At 44.3% G+C, this 20,091-nt stretch overlaps 2 protein-coding genes across 2 annotated transcripts in view; both read right to left on the bottom strand.

The window, feature by feature from the left end:
* Positions 1 to 20,091, bottom strand: part of HIVEP3 (HIVEP zinc finger 3) — a 462,911-nt gene that overhangs the window by 265,999 nt on the left and 176,821 nt on the right. The gene's annotated exons all lie outside the window — the stretch shown is intronic.
* LOC123925730 (glutathione S-transferase Mu 3-like) overlaps positions 1 to 20,091 on the bottom strand; it is a 116,438-nt gene that overhangs the window by 76,137 nt on the left and 20,210 nt on the right. The window lies entirely within an intron of this gene.

Genomic DNA, 20,091 nt, shown 5'->3' with positions numbered 1-20,091 from the left:
AGTGCTGATGAATGGCAAAGCTGAGACTCACGTTCAGGTCGCAAACCGCATTAGAGCCATGAGGAATACCCATGTACTAGGAGGTCAGGACAGAGGCGATGGAGACATGAAAGGGACCACAGAGGAAGGGATGCTGGGGAGAGGAGGCTGGGTCAGAGGAGTAAAGAAGCTCGGCACCACGGGGAGGCAAGGATGGGCAGGATTTGAAGAAAACAGGGCGGAAGCGAGTCAGAGGTGAATTACCGAAGGTTCCACATGTGGGATGCTGGGGAAAGGAGGACACGGCCTGCTGGGGTGTGCACGGCCTGCTGGGATGTGCACGGCCTGCTGGGATGTGAGGCTGAGCAGGGGACACGAGGAGTCAGGGAAAGCTTTGCACATTCAGCTTGGCTTGTCAGTGCGATCCCAGATCACTGAGAGGACCTGTGGTCTGAGGCTACATTTAGACATATGCTTAGTACTTGATAATTACAACCAGGAAGGTGATGGTTATGCCAAGGCAGGCAAAGAAAATGAAGAACTCCCAGCAACTGCTGAAGGACATTTTTAAAACCATGCAACCTCATCTTTTAAACATCAACAGGGTTGCTGTGGCTTTCTGGGATGCACTAACACCTTCTTTTCTAAATATCCAAATGCTGCTTTGGTGGCCAAGTGTAGAACTGCCCTCTTTGAAGAAAGCAGTGCAGGGGAGAGGGCTCCGGAAAGCATGAGCTCTGGAGGGAGACTGACCTGGGTTCCAAACCTGACTCTGCCCTCTCCAGCTGAAAGGCTGTAGGCTAGCTCTACGGTCCAAGGAAGAGTTCCATGGCAAAGTTACACACGTGGAGCCCAGGAAACAATACCTATGAGGTCTAACTCTACACAAGGTAAATTCCTAGAATATACAGGAACTCCTGAGAACCAGCTAGAAAAAGGACAGGAAATAGAACAGAAAAATGGCCAAGCATACAAGACCCAAAGGGAAATGCATGGAGACGGAAATCCAAATGGATAACAGTGTTTTAAGAGACCTCCAAGCTTATTAATAAGAAAAATGTCAAAAGAAATGCAGTGAGAGGCTATTGAACTCTTCTGTTGTAAATATTGATAATACCTGTGTTGGTAAGTGTATAGGGAAATGGGCATCTTCATGCCTTATTGGAAGGAGTGCAAACAGGTGCAGCCATGCAGGAAAACAACCTGGCAGGACTTAGTTTAAACAAATGTTTATCTTCCTTGTGACCCAGAAAGTTTATTCCCAGCTATAAATCTTCACAGAGATGTTCACCGGGTCCTGTAAGGTATAACTTATGAATAAATTCTTGAGTTTTATTTCTTGTGACAAGGGATTGAAGCCAATGTTAGTGCCTGAGACTGAGGGCAAGTTATGGCCAGATTTGGTACACCACCGAATACCATAGGTCACGAACAAGATATACCCACAGCATGGAGATATCTTGAAGTAACACTGAATGAAAACAGTCTGTGGTAGATAACATGCTTATTACCTTTCCTAGGAGGAAATAGGTGTTCACATCTAGGGCACTAGGTGGTGTACTATGGGAAGCTAAGAAACAAATTGGTTATTTTTCTTGTACATTTCCAACCCCCCACCCCCTACCTTTCCCTAACTAACCCACGGTGGCATTTAGAGCACCCAACGTGTTTCCCAAGGTCTCCAGGGTAGTTTAAATATTCCTGTCTAAAGGTGATGGAGATGTGTTACATGGTTCTGGGGCAAGCTTAAGTCTGGAGAAAGTTTTTTTGTTTTTTGCTTTTTTTTTATTTGACAGACAGAGATCACAAGTAGGCAGAGAGAGAGGAGGAAGCAGGCTCTCCGCTGAGCAGAGAGCCCAATGTGGGGCTCGATCCCAGGTCCCTGAGATCATGACCTGAGCCAAAGGCAGAGGCTTAACCCGCTGAGCCACCCAGGCGCCCCTAGAGAAAAAGTTTTAAATATCAGTGTAAATGAAACCTTGGCCTGAAATCCCAGTGTCTAGTGAAGGAGTGAGTGTGGAGCCAACCAGCCGGATGCTCTTATTATTTCTATTTTACCGACAGGGACCACAATCACAGAGACAATCTAAGTCACTTGTCCCGAGGCACTCACTAATCAATTATTAAACTGGTTTTAAAGCTCAGGCAGTTTGAATCCAGAGCCCACGCTCTTCCGTTTTTGTTTGTTTGCACATTTTATTGCATGTGCACGTGTATGTGTATGACGCAATCTTTCAAACATACAGATATGTACACAGACTAATAAAAAGAATACATTGTGCCCATCACCCAGCTCTATGCAGCCCTTTGCCATTTAACCACAAAGCAGTTCCATTGTCAATAATGTTTACTTGTTCCCTTTGTCTTTTTTTCTTTTCCTTGATCTGTCTTGCCAAATGATTCTCTGTATCTTCTGTTTTCCAGATTAGTTGGTCTTTTCTATTGGTTGTTTATTTCCTATTACATTAAGTAAGTCAGTCGTTAGCATTTCCTTTCTTCTACTTTCTTTGAGTTTACATTTTAGTTCTTCTTCTTACTTCTGACCTGCATTCTTCTTTTCCAGTATAAGTATTTGCAGCTCTATATTTTCTTCTCGGAGTTGTTCTAGTCATTAAGATTTCTTTGAGTCAGTAATTAGGCAGATTTTTTTTCTTATATCTGTCTTATGGCTGGATTGGTAGGTTATCTTTCAATTACTGATTTCTGATTTAGTTGCTTTGTGGTCAGAAATATACAAGATATTGTTTTTCTTTCTGTGGTTAGAGATATGATATTAGTTACTTTTATTACTTGAGATTTCCTGCATTATCAATTTTTACAAATGTTCATGTGATTGTTAGAGGCAGGGCTTTGCATAAATGCTTTAGATCAACGGCCAACAAAGGGTGTATTAAGGCCAGATGATAAATTTTTGCACCTTCACAGATACTGTCTCTCACAGCTATTTAATGCTGTCTTTGTAGCACAAACGCAGCCATAGACTCTACTAAATGAATTAATATGTCTGTGTTCCAACAAAACTTTATTTACAGGAAGAGGCTGCAGGCTAGAAATAGCCTATGGCTCATAATATGCCAATTTATGCTTCAGATTCATAATTAAGCTTGTTAAATGTGCTTTTAAAATATTCTGTATAAATATTCTGTATCTTTAATACTTTTTTGTTTACCAGTTGTTGAGAGAGTTTTGTTTCGCCCTTTATGATACTAGGTCTGTCCATTTCTCCTTGTCATTTTGCCAGTTTTTGCTTTATGTATTTTGGAGTTATGTTATTAGGTAAAAACTAGTTCCAAAGTGTTACAGCTTCATAAATCCTTTTTAAAATACTTAATGTTCCTTGTTAACAGGCTGTTCCCTGATGATAATATAGTTATGTCAACTTTCTTTTGTTAGTATTTGCCTGGCAAATAGCCATCTATTAAAATTCAAGTGTTTTAAGTATTTATTTTATATTTATGTATCCCCTCAATTTTCTACTCTTTTTTGAGTAACAGACAGTCCTGTGGTCACTTACAACATACCATAAGATATCAATTTAAAAACATCTAGTTCTAGAGATTAATCCATTAAAATGTTAGCTCTACAAAGGAAGATAGTCTTAGGCATTTTGTTCACTGCTAAGTCCCCAGTGTGGCAAATTGCCTAACATAAAACATGTACTCAATACATCTTTATTACATGAATGAACATTGGACTCTTCATTTCAAGGTAAGACATCTTCTGTTCCTAAAGAGGCTGGCTGCTGGTGGTGTCTCCCCTCCTTAGCTAGAGCCTGTAGCAGGTGGAAATTGGGGTGAGGGAAGGGAGGTATGGTGAGCTGCTTTTTCCTTTCCACCCTTTTGTCCCTAGTTTATTTGGCAGGGCTTCAGGCTCTTCTGAGAGGTTGGAGTGCAGAGGGGAGGAGAAGCAAGGGCAGTAAAGTTCTTACTAGGCTACTGGCTAATCCTTACCAGCTTTGCATTCTCCGGGCTAAGCAGATGTTACAGTTGATTCTAGCCTCAGAGAGTTCCCTAGCGGACTCCTCTGGCTGCAAGTCCCCTAAGGTGAAGACAGCATCCTATCCTAGCTGCCCCACTCTTTAGCACCAGTCCTCCAGAGGTCCATATAACAGAGAATCACCCCGCCTCCCCAGGCAAGTCTAAAATATTAAGGCTCCCATGTGACTCTGCCTGCATGAGCCGCATCTTGTCCACAGAAAACAGTCATGCATTCTTTGCCCTGCTGCAGGGGGAAGTTGGGCATTTCCCAAATGCAATCCTGTCCTCTCTCTTCCCGGCTACAGGCCACTTTAGCATCTCGATTGTAGGTCAAACATCAGGGCAGATGCTGGAGACAAAACCAGGCTCTCCGAACAGTTCAGCTTTAGAGTTTCCCTCACACGCCCCAGCACTGTTCATGCTTAGAATGAATTGAGAGGTTAGGCACCCTCGTGTCTCCATTCCGACGAAACCAGACTTCAACGACTCTTCCAAAGTCCTCCCCACAAAAACCTTTCTTTAAAGTCCTCACACGGATCCCTTCTAACATACTGTATATTGCTGACGGGTCCCAGAACTATGGAAGAAAACAGAGTCATGGTCAAATATTTCCTTTGGAAATTCTGCATTTTGATCTCCCACCTCATTTTGAAAGCAGCATATAATTACCTCTTGGTGCCCCGTCAAAACTTCCATTTAACATTCTGTTTTAGTTGTACATCCTAATGCTTCCCTTTATAGTTTACACTTAAAATTTTTAAAGGCACACAAAGTCTCAAGTTAGCTCTATTCTTCTGCTGAATCTCACAGAACTTTAGGATATTTAAATGTCCTCAAAAAGCTTTTCACCTTAAAATTATTATTGTTCAGTATTTTAGTTCTAGCTGGCTTTTACACCCTCAAATTTGTGATTATTGTTGTTTTAAAAAGTGAATGCTCATTTCTATGTATTCATGTTTCCTGTTTCTGTGCCCGACATTATTCTCTCTTCCTCCCACCCGAGTTCAACTTCTATCTCCCCAAAGTTTATTCTGTAGTGGGTCTTATTTCAGCCTATTCTCAAATGATAGATTAGCAAGGTATAATACTCTACACTCGTTCTTTTCTCTCAGAAATTGAAGTGTAATTCCATGGCAGTGGTGGCAAGGGGCTCCCATTGTTGTGGTATCTACATCAAATCACTTCTCTTTTGTAGATGATGTGTTCTTCTCCAGTTATTTTGCAATCTCTTTATGTCACTGGTATTCTGCAGTTCCCCTACAATTGCAAAGCATAGTGTTAGTTTCATTTATCCTGCTTGGAGATCCTTGTGCTTCCTTTAGCTACAGACTTGCGTCTTCAATTACTAAAAGCTCTCGACATCATTCATTCGTTTATTGCTTCTTCTCCATTCTCGCTCATCTCTCCATTTGGAGTTCTTCTTAGACCTACATAGAACTTTCTTCTCTCTTTCCTATTTTTTTATACTTTCATCTCTCCCTCTTACCATTTGATAATGTTGTCATTTCCTGGTTTCTACCTTCTAGTTTCCTAATACATTCTTCTTTTGTGTCCTACCAGATGTCTAACCCATCTACTGATTTTTAAAATCAACTATATCCAGATGTAAAAGCACTCACTGAGATTCTGGTATAGCTGAGTAAGACCCTATTGGACCGACCCTCCTTCAAATAGCAATTATATATTCAAAACAACAATAAGCAATGACCCAAAGGTGTTGGAGAGTGAAAACCCAAAAAACAAGGAGGGTCTGGAGGGAAGTCAACACTGGCATGGGGTAAGGTTCACACTTTTGCAGCTTTTAGACTAATGGCAGTCCATACGGCCTTGGGGGTGGCTTAAACTCCTACACTGGCAATAATAGGAAGTGAGTGGGGAATCCCAGGAAAGAGAGATCCAGAAATGTGCTCTCAAATTAAAATTTCTGACCAAACCTCTGGATCCACTAGCCATGCATGTGCATATTAGACTCTGAGAAGCATTGGTAAGGGCAAACAAATAGATTGACTTTTAAATTGTTGCCCAAGAGAGTGAGTTTTCAGCTTGGATCCAACCAAGTTAATTGCCTGCCAAAATAATTGAACAGACAAACAAACAAAATCAACAGGCTCTTTGGAAGAATATATAAGAATCCAGAGCCTTCACAACAAAACATTAGCCATGTCTAGGATTGTTCACATTGTTGTCCAGAATTGCTTGATACATGAAGAAAGGTAAACATGATCTATTTTCAAGAAAAAAGATAATCAACAGAGATCAACATCAAGATAACCCAGATACTAAACTTAGCAGACAAGAATTTTAAAGCAGCTATCATAACTACACTTAACGATTCACTTACAGTGAATGTAAAGATAGGAAACATCACCAGAGAAACATGAATTATAAAAGAAAAACCAAGAGGAAATTCTAAAATTATAAAATACAATGTTGGTAATAAAAATTCACTAAACAAGTTTGAAAGCATAATGGAGATGACAGAAGTAAGAGACAGAGAACTCAAGGCAGAGCAACAGAAATTATCCAGTCTCAAGATCAGAGAGAAAAAAGAGGGGCAAAGGGGGGGGCAAAGGGAGAGAGAGAAAATCTCAAGCAGACAATGCACTGACCAGGGAGTCCAACAAGGGGCTCGATTCTAGGACCCTGAGATCATGACCTTAGCTGAAACATTCAACCGAAAAGAGCCAGATTCTCAATCGACTGAGCTACCCCAGGTGTCCTAGTGAAAAATATTTTTAAGAATGAACAGAGACTCAAGAATTGAAGGACAATACAAAAAGATTTAGCATACACAGTTGGAGTCCAAGAAGGAGAGGAGAGAGAAAATGGGGGGTAGAAAAAAGATTTGAAGAAATCATGGCTGAAATTTCCCCAAATTTTGTAAAAAAACAAAAACCAAAAAACATAAATTATAGATTCAGGAATCTCAGTGAACTTCAGGCAGGTAAGATATGTGGAAAACTATGCCTAGATCCCTCACAGAACAACTGCAGGAAACCAAAGATAGAGAGAAAATCTTGAAAATAGCCCAAGGACAATGACACATCCCATACAGAGCATCAGATTTCAAGTAACTGCTCATTAGAAAAAATGTAATGGCAGCCAGAGGACAGGGGAACAACATCCTTAAAGTGCTGAAAGAAACAAATACATAAATAAATCCAGAACTCTATATTGAGTGAAAATATTCATCAAGAATGAAGATGACCCAAAAACATTGTGCTTAGTAGAAGAATTCAGACATGAAACCACATATTGTATGGGCGCATTTAAATAAAATATCCAGGGGCGCCTGGGTGGCTCAGTGGGTTAAAGCCTCTGCCTTCGGTTCAGGTCATGATCCCAGGATCCTGGGATTGAGCCCCTCATCGGGCTCTCTGCTCAGCAGGGAGCCTGCTTCCTCCTCTCTCTCTGTCTGCCTCTCTGCCTACTTGTGATCTCCGTCTTTCAAATAAATAAATAAAATCTTTAAAATAAAATATCCAGAAAAGGTAAGTTTATGGAGGCTGAAAGTAGATTAGTGGTTGCCTGGGGCTCCGGGCAAGAACAGAGATAAACTGCAAAGGGACAAGGGGGTTGTTACGAAGGTATGGAGATGAAATGTCCCCTGCCATGGAGATGTGGCTAGTGGCCCCCAGATCCCTCCCTACAACAGGTTCCCAGAGCACACTTTTCATCCCTCATAGTAACAGTCAGTGGTTATGATAATTATGTGCTTACTATCAGCCTTCTCCAGGAATTGTGAACTTCATGAAGACAGGCTCTATTTCCAAATTGTTCCTCTTGGTATCCCTAATCCCCCAGCACAGGGCCTGAAAATGAGATTAGGGCTCAATTCAAGTCTGTTGAATGCATTTGAACTTCTCATTCCCTGTTGGTGAGCCCTTTCTGCAAAGTGATGATTCTTTCATTTCAGATACATTTTCCTATAACGTGTTTTAGTAATTTTTGTCTTTCATTTGTTCCATTGTCTACATGGAAATCATAAACTACAGTGCTTCGTGTTTTGTCTCTTCTCTATAACTATTACTTTTGTTCACACATTTTGCCCTTTGCTCTTTCCTCTGTATTTTATGTAATTCCGCCATGCCATGTCACTAATTTTTTGCCGTGATGGTTCTACCTCCCTGCTATTTCCAAAGCACTCCGAGTTCTGCAATGTACTATTATCATCAATTTCCTGCCTTAATTGGGCCAGTTCCTTATTCATGTCACTGTTTACTGTCTCTTATTTTTCCTCTTGTTTCATAAAGTCCATTTTCTCGTGATTTCCTTCATACTACAAAAACAATTGGGTTAGACAATCACTTTCTGTATCTTGGAGTAAATGTTCCTCCAAAATGAGCTCTTCCTTCATCTTTTTTTTTTCTTCCCTGCCATGTTCCATTTCTTCTTTTTAGAGAAGGCAAAGAAGAGGAAGCAAAATTTTTGCCTAGGTCTCGTTTTTTCCCCCTTGTTCCTTATCTTTGGTTCATCTCAGTTCTATTGGGGGTCCTGATAGTCCCCAAATGATATGGGTAGATTTTCATTAGGCTCCAGTTCCCAACGTCCTGGGCACAGTTTGATTACTCTCCTTAGAACTGGAGAGATGAGTGTCCATGATTTGCTCAGTCCTTTCGTTGCCTGAACAAGACAGAGAGGAGGGTGAGGCTGGGCTTTGGGCAGTCTCAGGCCACACACTGTCCGGGTACTCACTCACTCTAACTTTTTCTCAGTTCCAGACCAGGGCATTTCCTTGGGTCTGGTATACATCTGGCCTCTGTGAAGAGGAGGCTACAAGTACACACGCCATTTTGATGGAAAAGTCCACCTTCCTCTACCTATTGCTACCTAATAAGTGACTCCAAAATGCAGTGCCTTCAAATACCCAGAATTACTGCTCCCAGTTCTGTTGGTCAGGGTTCTGTGCAGGGATCAGTGACTGGGCAGCTCGACTGGGGATGAAGGGCCTGAGATGGCCTCACTCAGTCTGTTGGTTGGGCACCTAGGCTCTCCTCCATGTGGCCTCTCTCTCTCCTCATGAGGTCTTTTGTCCTCCATGGCTTCTCTCTCCGGAAAGATTGTCTAGATTTCTTTACATTGCAGTTGGGTTCTGAGGGAATAAAAGTGGAAGCTGCCCGGTCTCCAAAGGTCTAGGGGTAGAGTTGATGGGTGTCACTTTCACCACCTCTTTTTGAGCAAAGCAAGTCACAAGTCCCAAGACCAGTCAGATTCAAGGGACCCGCTCCCGGGTGGGCAGACCAGTGGATGTATAGAGGGATGGGAGGAATTGTTGACAGCCTCCTAGAAGAACTAGCACCATCCTTCTTTGTCCTGCTCATATTCTATGTTAATTTCGGAGAGACTATGCCCCATCCTTTTCGAGGGACAAAGAAAGAATCGCTGAGTGGTTAGGAGTTCGTCTGGCCTCCATCTTTGGACACTAGTACTTACCAGGAGAGAGAGGAGAGGAGTTCCAAGAAGGCTGTTCTGTGTTTTTCCCAGTCCAACCATACCCCTAAAGTCTCCAGACTGGGGGTGGGGGGGTATCAGTGTGGTTTCTCAAAATGTACTACACTCTCTTTTCCTCACATAATGCATCTTTAACCAGAAAAGGGAGCTCTCCATCCATCCCAAACATCTTCCTGGGTTTACGTTGCTCTGAATCTGGAAGAAACCTGTTAATGTTTGTAGGATGTGGCTGAGACCTATCCCTAGCTTAAGCATTCATGTCCTATGCTTTGCTATTTTCACTTCCTTTTGATGATTTGGTACAGTCCCACTCTCCCCAATCCTAAAGACTGAATTGTGTCTCCTAAAATTCATCTGTTGAAACCCTAACTGGTCTTGGTCTGAGTTACTTGACCAAGGTCACAGAATGAGTGACAGATTGGAACTCAGTCAGCCTGGCTGCAAGGCCCGCGCTCTGTGTTTCATGCTGGGAGGCCTCTGGTACTTTCCCTTTTGACTTGCAGTTCCAGAGAGGATGCAGCAGCCCGGACTTCCTCCCAGCTGGTGGCTCGTTGCTCCTGGCTCTGCCCTCGACCTCATTCTACACTCTCCTTAGGCACCAGCCACCCCAGAGCGGTGACCTTGCGGGGGGGGGGGGGGGGGTACGGACAGAAGAGGAATTCTGCCTCAGCTGCACATTCCTTCCCAGCCTTTGGGGAGGGCAACAAAGAAACGCAATTAACACCCAGTGTGTAGGTGGGTGGGGAGAGAGCGCCTTTTGTCTGTCTTCTGGTGTCCTGGGAGTACACACAGCTCTGTCTCTAGGCCTTGGTCATTAAACGAGGGCGCTAGGACACAAGCAAACTCCTGCCACTAGCTCTCTCTTGGCACAGAAAAGTCTGGTTACTTGCTATTTATTTCAAAGGAGGCAACAGAAGCAAAGAAGCTGGTTTGTGGACTCAAGTAACAGATTTAATCTGCACAGGGCTTTTCAGTGTTCAGAGCACGTTTATACAACGTAGCTTTATCTTCATGTCAGGCCTAAGCAACTAGAAAGATATTTTTGGTGTCTGGCCTATGTTGTTTGTGACAAGCTAGTCCTTCCCACGAACACTAGGAGCATTAACTCACATGAATAAGAACGAGAGTTAACATTTATCCGTGATCATGATCAGAGCCCGATTCCAAGCCGGGCTCTAAATGTTCTTTATATGCAGTAACTCATTGACTCCTCATTACTTTTGACCTTAACCTCCAGAGACCCTTGGCCCCATAAGCAGCTCCACCTTCCTGCAACCCTGAGTGACGAGCCATCCTGTGAACGAGGCACCCAAAATTGTGCAGTGTGTGACTTGTACAGTCAGACATGGCTACCCTGCTGGGCTGTGCCAACATTACCTTATTTTGCCAGTATGGGACTTACTTGAAGTCTTCTCTCTCACAAGTGGGGCCGCCCCTTTCTTTTCCAGAATCTGTGAGCTCTCTGCATATTTTATCACTCATTAATCCACATTTTGTAAAAAGGTTTATTCCTCTTTTCCACATGGCTTCCCCAGGTCACTGTCACAGAGGCAAGGGGCTGAGCACTGTCCTGCCGCTGGGAGAGGCTGTGTGAAGGATGGAGGCATTCTAGGAGAGCCTGGAGATTCTAAACAGGGTGCGTGGGCTGGGACTGGCAGTGGCAGTTAACTCAGGGTTTTCAATACAAGCGTACGGGTGTGAGGTGCCCAAGGCAGTGACGATGTGGTTTATCTCCTAAAACAACTAGGCTGAACAAGAGAGAAAATAAAGGAAGAAGGGCACCAGACACCGAGGTCAGGGGCTTTACTCTTTCCCTGCACAACCCCATTCAGCACTAAGAAAACTGTCAAGTTCAAACTACTATCTACATTTTACAGGAGAGGAACTGTAACCTCAGTCAGCAACCCCCCTTCCAAACCCAGTGCAGGGGTGTAAACTGATACAGCCTTACCGTTTAGCAATAAAGAGCCTCATATTCCCTTGGATCCAGTAACACATTCCCAGGAATTTAATTCAATCAAATAATCAGGGATGATCCCAAAGAATATGGAGAGGGATATTCACTGCAACACTGCTAATCGATATTACTCGCTATAATTAAGACTAGCAAACACTAGGAACATCTTAAATGATCACTGGGGACAGGGGCAGAATATGTAAGTTATGGTGGATCCAAATGATAGAATATCATGCAGGCACTGATAAGCCAGTTTTCAAAATAATTGTCAATTATTCAATAGGAAAATGTTTGTGAGAGGCTAAGAGAAAAGTTAAAAAAAATACAAAATTACATATAAGTAAAAGTCATTTCTAAGAATATGTGTATAAACACATAGAAAAAAGACAAAGGAAATACATCAAAACATTACCAGGATGTTAATTTAATATATGTTACCTTAGATACATGAAAGCATTAAAGTCACCAGGTGGTGGGATAATGGGTGATTTCCTTTTCCTCTAGATACGTATGTGTCTTTTGCAAATATTCTACAACAAACGCATATTACTGTAATGGGAAGAAGCGGCAATGACTTTGAAATCTGCTCGGGTGGTAGTCTTGACTACCGGTGACCCTGGGCCTCCATGCCCTTAGCACCAGCAGGCCACATCACCCTGTTTCTTCTTCGGTGGAGAACCTGGGACCTCTGTACCCCAGCTGGAGAAAGTGAAGCTCAGAGAGGTGTGGTTTCTTCCCCAGGTCTCCCGAATCCACATCTGTCTGTCTCCACGGTCCCCGCCCTTTCCTCTCCCCAAAGCAATGCCCTGGCCCGGAGAAACAGCTGCCCAGAGAAGGCAGTGATCAGACTTCCTCCCAAGCTCCAGGTACCACTGACATAAAGATCAGGGCATTATTCCAAAATAGTCAAGGGACCTGAACCCGGACGGAGGGAGAGGTACCTGCTGGTCGCGCCACAAACCCATACTGCGTTGGCTTCTTCCACTGGCCACCAGGAGTGTGCTGCTCAATGTCCCCACTGGCAACCCCTAATACCTCAAAACACCTCATTTTTTGTTCCTGCATCAGTTTCCACCCCTCGCCCTACTGGCTGACTTCGTGACCCACCCCACCCCCTCCCCGCTGCCACTTGCCAGCTTTGCCCAGTCACCGTCACCTGCCAACTACCACCCCTCTTATGCCTCCTTCTAGATAAGCTGATTTTTACATCATTTCGGGGTACCACAGCGGCTGCAGGAAAGACACCCAAGGCAGTGCCAGTGATAGGCAGGCTGGGGACAGTGAGCCACAGGCCAGCCAGGCCTGCTCCCCACCGGCCCCTCGCTCATTCCAACCAGAGTAGCTCTTTCTATCTTTGGGTTAACTCTGGGCTCTGTTTCAAGAAGAGACCTGAGCGATTGGAGGCCCCAGATCTGGATCATTAATAAATACGCAAGACACTCTAGTAATTACATTAGTCCTGTAGACCTGAGTCACAGTGCCGAACAGGAGGATGGCTCTTTTCAAGGCTACGCATGTACCCTATTGATGCTAATTCACTGGGCCATTTCAGCAGGGCCTGCCTTTTCTTAAGGCTTATTGGGAGAGAGTGGAGGGGGACAGCTAGGGAGACAGAAGTGCTAGAGGGGGAGGGACAGGTGTGAAAGAGGAGAGGAAAGGAAGGGAGAAGGTGGGCAGGGGAGGCGCAGGCCCGGGACCACTATGACAGCTCTTTGGCTTCTTCAAACACTGGCATCAAAGAACACCTTTGAGAAGCATCTGTGATTTCATTTCCAGTTTCCCAACAAGCCATGACTCTGGTCTCCTCGCCTTTGCAAGGGCTCTTTCCTCAGCTTTAAAAACCCTCCCTGCACTTGCTCAACCAGGAAACTCCCCCAAGGTCATTGGGAACCCCTCTGGGAGCCCCAGGCCATTCAGGGGTTCCAGGGATGATGCCCAGCTCCCCGAGGAAACAGTCCTGAGTTAGCTGGAAGCCTCTCCACTTGTCCTTTCCCGTGCCAGGCTGAACGCAACCTGAGGACATGAGACCACCTTGTCACCTCTACACTCCAGTCCCCGTCCTGGCTGCAGGTCCTGCGCACGGAGTCAGGCAGCCCTGAGTTTGAGCCTGGACTCCAACACTTAAGAGTTTCAGGACCTTGGAAAGGTACTTAACTTCCCCAAGAGCCTCAGTTCCATCACATGAAATGGGTATGATACCACCCCTCCAAGGGCGGTTGAGGAAACCCACCATTCTCCCTCCTCACCTTCATCTCCACAGGACTCACCACCATCTGAAAAATCATACATTAACTTGTTTCTTTATTGTCTGTCTTCGCTCCCAAGAAAGTAAGCTCCCGCAACACAAGAAGTCATGGGACAAGGACGGGCACCTGGTAATTTTTCCATAAACATGGTGGCATGAATGAACTCCCTGACCCAAGCGGCTGCATTCACAAAGGACAGAGACTTCTAGCCAGGGTCTCTGGGTCTCCCCACACAGAGACTGTCATCAGAAGACTGAGGAGGACATCAGCAGAACACTTAAAATTGACCCACATGAAACTGGAACCCTTGCACACCGTTGGTAGGGTTGTAAATTGGTACAACCTCCGTGCAGGCAAGTCCCTCCAAAATTAAAAATACAACTACCGTCTGATCCAGTAATCCCACCTCTGGATATATGCCTAAAAGAATTGAAAAGAAAAAGGACTTTGAAGAGACATTAGCACTCTGTGCTTACTACAGTATCATTCCCAGTAGCCAAGAGGTAGAAACCAATTAAGCATCTATCACTAGATGAACGGATAAAAACAATCCGGAATATACAGACAATGGACGATTATTCGACTGTAAAAAAGGGAAATCTTGCCAAACGTGACAACATGGATGAACACTTGAGAAGATTCTGCTAAGGGAAATAAATAGTCACAGAAGGGCAATTATTGCAGGATCCCACCACATGAAAGTAGTAGTCAAAGTAGTCAAAAGTAGTCAAAGTCGCAGAGTCAGAGATTCACCATCAAAGAATGGTGGTTTCCAGGTGCTGAGTGGGAGGAGGGGAGATGGGGAGCTGCTGTTCAATGGGCATAAATCTTCCGTTCAGGAAGACGAATAAGCCCAGAGATGTACTATACATCCTGCCTATAGTTAACGATACATGTTGATTACTGAAAATTTTATTAAAAGGATAGATCTCAGGGTGCCTTTGTTCAGCATCCAACTCCTGGTTTCGGCTCAGGTTGTGATCTCAGGGTTGTGAGACAGAGCTCCATACAGCTCTGTGCTAAGTGTGGAGTCTGCTTGACATTCTCTCTCCCTCTGCCCCCCCTGCTCATGCTCTCTCTCTCTCTCTCTCTCTCTAAAATAAGTAATTTTTTTTAAAAGGGCCAATCTCATGTCATGTTCTTACTAAATTAAAACAAAATAAAATAAAATAAGAAGTCACCCTCATGAGTAGCATTTTCCAGACTCACAATTTCCTCAACCACCATCACCTGGCCCATCCCTGTGTCTCGGAAGCACTATTGGGCTCTTTGTGCCCTCATGGCAGTTGTGCTAACTGGAGGAGAAGGGAAAGATGGGCAGCCCTTACCAACAGGTGGGTCTGGCATATCCCAAGCACCTGGCCAGACCGCTCAGGCGTGGAGAGACAAAAGTCCAGGGCTATAAAGCTGGTGAAGGGGGTGGGTGAATGCAGAGGGGGCAACACCTACCCAAAACTCATGCTGTCCACACAATGTACTTCTTGAGATCACAGATCCCCTTTTCATAAAGTTCTGTGTGTGTGTGTGTGTGTGTGTGTGAGAGAGAGAGAGAGAGAGAGAGAGAGAAAGTGAGAGAGTAAAGCAATAGAAGCTTATTAAGTGAAGATCTAGAAAAAACTCTCAAGAGAGGGGTCATAACAGGGTTGCCAAGGAGGGCCTTTAGGGTTGGTCTTTTACAGAAAGCTAACCAGGGAATGGAAATCTTTTTCACATTTCTACTGATACCACCATTGAGCAAGGACTAGTGATAAAGTTCTTTCCACATCACAGAATTTATCCATATGCAGACCTCACAGCCAGCTGTGCATTATAGGAAATAATGATTTTAATTCTTTCAAATGCACTCTGGACTCTGGTAAAGGCAGCTGGCATGTTTTGGAGCTCAGAGCGTCCACTGAAGGTCATGACACTGGGTGGTCATCGGCAGCCTCCATGGGACCTCGAGACTCCCTGATGCCCCTGCCTAATGCACTGTCACCCATGCTCATGACAGCCTTCGAAAGGAGTTGCCTTTGTCCAAGCCAACTCCTTACCATACCATGGATTTAATCTCCTTATTTAGAAGAGACCCTAACTCATTTTTTGAAATAGTCCAAAAGGCATTGTTGATTTGATCTGATGGACTTTTGTTTTTCAACTGTTTCCAAAGTGTGACCCCCTCCTTAAATGATGAAGAATGACCTTCCCTGGGGTACTCCAGGAATGGACGAAATGTCTCTCTGAAGGCATTTCTGAGGGATACGTTAAGGCCATGTCTCTCCACCTTGGCCAGCACTGGAACCAACTGGGAAGACTGAAAACAAAATACAGGCTCAGATCTCACTCTCAGAGCCTCTGGTGTGAGAAGTCTGATATGCAGCCTGGTGGGGATATTTCTGCTTCCCGGGGGACCTGAATGTACCACCAACATGGAGAACCCCTGCTAAACATTGGGGGAGTCACCGGGGCCAACATTGCATGGAGTAGGCCCCCTACTCTGGCAGTGGTAGGTGCCTACATGAACATGGTGAATTTTGTAAATTTGCAAAACTTCATTGTATAGTTGGAGAACTTGAAGCTGATCAAGAACACATGGCTTGGGACCCTGGAGTGGTTCAGCCGGTTAAGCGTCTGCCTTTGGCTCAGGTCATGATCCCAGGATTCTGGAATCCAGTCCCGCATCAGGCTCCCTGCTCAGTGGGGAACCTTCTTCTCTGCCTGCCACACTCCCTGCTTGTGTTCTCTCTCTCACTCTCTCTGACAAATAAATAGATCAAATCTTTAAAAAAAAAAAAAAAAAGAATATATGGCTTGCCCAAAATCTTAGAGCTCAAAGCACCAACTCAAGTTCCTTCAGTGAGATTTATCAAGCATCCTGTGGCCTAGCCGGGCTCCTAATTACCCACCCAGAATCTCTCCCACTGTCTCAGATCCCGCTTCTAGTGTAGCGCCTCAATCTGGTCTGCGGACATGTTTTCGGGGGCATACACAACACACGGTCTTTGGTAAAATTCTGAATTAGTTGGCTAAGCATCAGAAGATTTTACATGAAAGACGTGTATTTCTCACTAACACTGTACAACACTCCCATGGGCAGGGCTCCCCTGGAGTTGGCGTGGCCCATGCCCGCCCTTGGACCCCCAGGCTCTCCATGGGCCACCCCTTCCCAATCTTGCATGGGCTGTTCATTTCACCTGCCTGACCACATCCTGTCCATTTTTGTGATCTCCGCATTACACCGTGAATAAAGATGAAGCTTTATTAAACGAGAACATCATCCACTCAAACAGATCATGCTTACTGGAAATACCAGTCTTGGCTTTTATCTAAAGAAATTGGAGTCAGACCTGATACATAATTACAGAAATCCAAATGATAATGATGGAGCAAAAATATCGCATTGATAGTGTTTTCTCATTCTCAAATGTTTTCATGGACATTCATCCAAAGGCTTTCTTCTCTGTTCCTACTCTGACCCTGATGCTTGTCCCAGGTCCTGAAAATGGCCTGGATTGAAGTCCAGATTAGTGGCCACAGGCCAATCCAAACAGAAACCTTTGAGCACAGGAAGCCATTTTTGCCTATTGCTTTCCAAAATGATCCTCATAGATGAGCTTTAAAGGGAAAAATATGATCCCGACATGTCATAAATCTACAAAGGGACAATGCAATCTCACACATTTGGATTGATAGAAACTATGAAATATATTCATACACATTCAACAAAGGTCAGAATGAAATCTGGGGGCCCACATAATTTCAGATTTATTAATTAGCTTCTTTTTTAAAATGCTGCCTTTATATACCGTTTTGTAAAAATGACTCAAGAATTCTTAAATTTCAGGGCACCTGGCTGGCTTGGTGGGTTCAGCCTCTGCCTTCAGCTCAGGTCATGGTCTCAGGGTCCTGGGATTGAGCCCTGCATTGGGCTCTCTGCTCCGCAGGGAGCCTGCTTCCTCCTCTCTCTCTCTCTGCCTGCCTCTCTGCCACTTGTGATCTCTGTCTGTCAAATAAATAAATAAAATCTTTAAAAAAAAGAATTCTTAAATTCCTTGCGATTTCCTCATTTGTAAAATGAAATGACAATAATTTGTCTTACAGAGAAGTTGGGAGGACCAAAAGAGCCAATTCATTACGTAGGGCTCGGAACAACACCAGACACAGTGTAAGGGACTTAGCAAATATTTGCTCTATTTATTATTATTCAGTTGTACAGGGCAATTTATCTCTCCCTTCCTTCCTTCCTCTTCCCAAAAGAAGCTAACCAAATGGGTTTATGAGATCCCCATGACCTCTGCCCATTAAATAAGGATGAATTTGTTCAGATGTGATACATCACGTAAAGCTTTCACTGATGGATATGAATGTTTAACTGACTGCAGTGTCTATTACAGAAGAAATATTTTTGTTCAATCCACTGATTAGAAGAGCTACATGGCGATATTTAACTGTCTCCCTTGTTGACTTTTCTCTCTCTACCGAGAGGCCTGTAAAGTCCAGGATGAGAAATGTACCCAGCTCATTACTGCCCCATTGGCCCAATAGTTGGAAGGCAGTAAAACATCAACAATTAATGTGAGAAATAAACAAATATTCAGACAATGCAAAACTAAATCAAGAAAAAGTTGTCCTATTTCCTTCAGTGGTACAGTCTTAACAGCAAAAATTCTTTCGTGTCCTAGTGACACGATGCTAACGTGCTGCCCAGAATGAGGCCGTCATTGTCCCAGCTGCTGGGAACGTTGCTGGCTCACAGTTGAATCCCCCCTAGCACTGCTTTCAACAAAGGGCACAGCGTTACCCAAACTGTATCACCAAAAGGAGCCACACATGCTCCCTAAAAGCAGCCTGTACCAATGTCCCCATGGGGACAAAGGCCTGGCCCATTTGACTCCATGTGGGACAACTCTGAAGAACCATCTCAGCCCCAAAACCCTACAGAATTGAGCCTTGTTGCAAATGCACCACAGTCCAACTTCCCCTCTGCCCAACCCAATCCTCTCACTCCCAGTAAACCCCTTGCATACAGGCCTCCACTCCAGGGGTCACCTAGAGGAACCTGACCTATGACTGTTCATATCAGGATTAAGAACCACCAAGTGGGAACAGGTTGGCTCTTCCTGGAAGTTTCTTATCCCCACTCCTGCACAACTCACTCACTTTATTCATAGCTCATCTCAAATGCATCTCAGAGAGGACTTCTCTGACAGTCCTAGTGCCTCCCTGTCCAAATCAATTGCTAGCATGTTATGCCATTGGACCTTCTATGCAGATATCAACATCTGAAATGGTCTCATTCTTTGCTTCCTTGCTCTTTCTTCCCTCTCCCACCAGGATGTAAGCTCCAGGGAATAGATACGTGCTATATTGCTCACTTCCTATATGCCCAGCTTCTAAGCATCACCCTATAGCCCTTAAGAAATATTCTTAAGGCAAAAGCCCAGGACTACGGGTGGGGAGCTCTCCTCTTGCTCTGTTTCTGCTATTAACCATCTGTGTGACCTCAGGCAAGCCCCTGGACCTTTCTGAGTCTCAATTTTCACAATTGCAGAATGAGGTGGCCAAGTGTGGTGACCAATAGGGTTCTGACATCTCTGGGATGCTTATCATTTTAAATGGTTAGGCAGCTCAGAATTACCCATCAAGCACATGGATATCACAGAATTTTTGAGCTGGAAAGGAGCTTCTCAGAGCATTTTGCAATATCTGATGAGTCTGAGCATTCAGAGGCCAAGTTATGACTATGTGAGTGCTAGAAACACTATGTATCTAGGGATATGTTTAATGTGGGACATCATCACAGCCTTAGGGCACTATGAGATAACCATTCTCCTCTTTCCATAAATACTATGAAATGTGTTAAGTCCCACTCTCCAGTCCTAGGAGGTCATGATGAAAGCAAACACTGGTTGAGGCTGCCCAAGTGGCCAGTAGGACTCTGCTCCTATGAAGCATTGACCGCAGTGCCTGACCCAAGCAAGCCCTCAAGGAATGTTGCCTCTTACCAGCTACTACTTCCAAAGCAAACAAAAGTCATCTTGAGGTAGGTACTCTTATGATGCACCTTGGGGCGGTAGAGACGGAGCTTGGAGAGATCACATAATGCACCGTGGAGACAAAGACCTGAGAAGTGGTAGAGCCAGAATTTGAAAGTCCAAGTCCAAAGCTGCGCCATGTAGCTACCCACACTATGCTGCCACCCAACCGAGTTACAGTCTTTTGTTTAAAGATAGTAATCCCAGCTTGCCGACAAGTCATCCTTTGACCCTCAGCTAGAAGTGATATGCCTGGTTTACAACCAAGTTTCTCGAAATTGCTTGTGTGCACACCTGAGCAGTCTTCTTAAAATGCAATTCTGATTCAGAAGATCCAGGGTCAGGCCTGAGATCTGCATTTCTAATGGGTTCAAGTGCGCTGATGTTGCTGGTCTGTGGATCAGGCTTTGGGAGGCAAAGGTACAGAGGAAGGACCTCCTCCTAAAAGTCAGAGACCAGCCTCTGGT

This window comes from Meles meles, chromosome 1, assembly GCF_922984935.1.
Source record: "Meles meles chromosome 1, mMelMel3.1 paternal haplotype, whole genome shotgun sequence".
Lineage (NCBI taxonomy): Eukaryota > Metazoa > Chordata > Mammalia > Carnivora > Mustelidae > Meles > Meles meles.
This window is presented reverse-complemented; position numbering and strand designations above follow the sequence as displayed.